The sequence below is a fragment of the Chiloscyllium plagiosum genome, chromosome 4, assembly GCF_004010195.1.
Source record: "Chiloscyllium plagiosum isolate BGI_BamShark_2017 chromosome 4, ASM401019v2, whole genome shotgun sequence".
In the NCBI taxonomy this organism is placed as follows: domain Eukaryota; kingdom Metazoa; phylum Chordata; class Chondrichthyes; order Orectolobiformes; family Hemiscylliidae; genus Chiloscyllium; species Chiloscyllium plagiosum.
Genome location: NC_057713.1, coordinates 31,452,477 through 31,455,732, shown reverse-complemented (window position 1 = coordinate 31,455,732; position 3,256 = coordinate 31,452,477).

Sequence of the window (3,256 nt, the reverse complement as noted above, 5' to 3'; positions counted from 1 at the left end):
TGGCCAGCAGTGTGTTCCTCAGTGCAGTTACAGGTTTGTAAGTCACTACCTTAAATGATGCCACTAGACCCTTAAAGCTTTCTACAACCACTGGGATTTCTCCCAGAGTTGGAGGAGTCAGCTCCATTTGGGCACACTTCCAGAAGGTAGCCAGATGAGGTTTAGACTAATTAGCAGTAGTGAGGGTGATGTTTCAGCGCCCTGCAGCATGTCTGCCATGTTCCCAATGTCACCCTCTTACCTTAAATTGGAGCCTCCATTACATGGGCAGAATGCCAGGAGGCTCCAAGGTGAGGGTGACCTCCTGTTTGGGCTCTTTATGGCCAATGGAGAGATGCCCAGAACAGCAGTAATATACAACAGCAACAACAGCCTATCTTCAACAACACCCGTAGCCAGGACTGGCCTGATTAACCCTGGTGCTATGAAAACCCACGTCCATGATTGTAAGGGTACGTACCCATCTGTGTATTCAGCTTCTAAGTGCAATCCCAAATGTGACCACCATTTCTTGTGGGGTTGCTAAGGCTGCTGATTGGCTGGCAGTTCTTCTGGCTTAGCAACTATTCTTAAGTAATTGGGTGCCATTGACAAAATGTTTGTTTACCACAGTGAATGCATCCCATGGTTTGAATAAGAATATGGGTCCTTACTGATCCCAATAATAAATGCATCCATGCACTACATTTATACAAAAACCAATAGTCCTGTGAAGCCCTGAAATAGTTTGACTTCATGTACTGTCCAAGCTCAAATAATAAATGAGACCATTTACGTGAATATTGGATGCCATCGGAAATGTTTCCTGCTGGTAGATAGATGTCATACCAGTAAAGGCATGTTATATTATATAACATTCATTATATGCCTATATATTTAGAGATTGCACACAAGTAAGCCGTTGAGAAGGCTACCAAACATCATGAGACTTTGGCAACATCTCTGGAAAATATCTCATTAAACATGGATATAGATTAGGGTACCTCACAGACATCTGTGGATTCACACATTTCATTGATTAAGGATGGGCCTTAAAGACTGTGGAGTTTCATATGATTGAAATCAATTTCAAGGTGTACACCTTTACTAACACAGCAGCCAGCAGAACGATCAGAACAACGAGCCATTAGCTGGTCTGAGAAGCAGATCCTGAAAATAGTTGCAAGTTATCAAGTAGCCAAAGTACTGAATTTGTTTCAGTTTCAAAGCTCACCAAGAACAAGCTTCTTAAACATTGACATTCAAGAAACCTTGCAAACTGCTGTGAGCTCCTCACTTTACAAGACTCTCACTTCAACTAAGAGTCATGAAAGCCATTCAAGAAAACACGCGCCTGCCGCGTGGGGAACTGGAAATTGTCAATCAGAGAATAAATTAATTGTAATTTATACAGGAGCTCTGTCTTTATCTGTATCAATTGTGTGTTTATATCTTCAAAATAGCCATATCAATTTGTTGTGTTCCTCTGAGCTTTATGGAGCATCTGCTAAGTTTACTAGTGAGAAAATCTCTGTATACTATGTGAGGCCCATTGGTACTGTAACCCGGAAGTTCCAGTATTTTAACCCCAAAGGATGAGAGGAAAGGAGGTGTATGTCCTTAATCCATGATTTATTGATTCAGACTTTACTAACAACATCTGACTTCGGCACACTTGAGATCTTGGTGAACTTCAACAGTGTAAAGTTTCAGTAAAGATTTCTGCAGCTGGAAATGGCATTTGACAGAGGCTGCTTTTGGCAATCTGTTTTTGTAGGACTAGATTTGCTTTTCACTGTTCCTGACAACGAAGGACCCATGAGGGTAGATACAGAGAAACTATTCCCTTTGACTGAGGAGACCAAACCTCGGGCGCAAGAGCCTTGAAACAATAGCCCGGCTATGCATCTAGCCAATTCAAATGAAAGTGTATTTTATAAAGGCATTTGATCATTTAAACTGGAATTATATTTTTTAAGAGCATTCCATGCATATCTTGTGTATAAAGAAATAGCATTTCAGTAAAGTCAGAGAAAAATATTTTATAAATTATATATAGAGAGAGTAATACAGACTATAAAGACAAAGTGAAGAACAATGATTATTAATGTGACTTAAGTTAGCAATTACTGTAACAGCCAATCAACAATTAATCAAAGAAATTAATAAAGGATGGCAGGAGAGAAATAAAAGAATATTTTACATCCCAAAATAATGGTCCATTATTTAATCTGACATGAATGAATAAAACGACAATCACAATTCTAAAATCACTGTCATAACTTAGAGGAAATTGTGTGGAGGAAATAAGAATTTTAAAAACTCATAAGAGTGTTATTGCATCCACACACTCTGAAGTTTAGGTGAAGACCTTTCAATTATACATTTGAGAAAGCTGGTTCTGAAAACAACACATTCAAATAGCATGTCAGGAAATTGAGAGCTCTTGTTGGAGTCATGTGATAATTCCCTTCATTCTTGGTACGTGACCATTGCTGGTGATTTATTGTGAGCATTTATTATTTATCCCCAATTGACCTGGAGAAGAAGGGATGCTGCCTTCTTCAATGGTGCAGTCCATGTGATACAGACACTCTCTCACAGTCTGTACCATCCTGATACACCTAAATACAAGATAATGTCAGTTAAGAATGAATCATATTACTGTGGATCCAGAGTCATTTGTAGGTGACACCATGAAAGGACTTAAAGCCCTCCGCTTCTTCCTTTCCCACCGGACCAACCAGTACCCTTCCACTGACACCCTCCTTCGACTGACTGAACTGGTCCTCACCCTCAACAACTTCTCTTTCCAATCCTCCCACTTCCTCCAAACCAAAGGAGTAGCCATGGGCACCCACACAGGCCCCAGCTATGCCTGCCTCTTCGTAGGATATGTGGAACAGTCCATCTTCCGCAGCTACACTGGCACCACCCCCCACCTTTTCCTCCGCTACATCGATGACTGTATCGGCGCTGCCTCATGCTCCCACGAGGAGGTTGAACAGTTCATCCACTTTACCAACACCTTCCACCCCGACCTCAAATTCACCGGGACCGTCTCAGACTCCTCCCTCCCATTCCTAGACCTTTCCATTTCTATCTCGGGCCACCGAATCAACACGGACATTTACTATAAACCGACCGACTCCCACAGCTACCTAGACTACACCTCCTCCCACCCTGCCCCCTGTAAAAACGCCATCCCATATTCCCAATTCCTTCGTCTCCGCCGCATCTGCTCCCAGGAGGACCAGTTCCAAAACCGTACAACCCA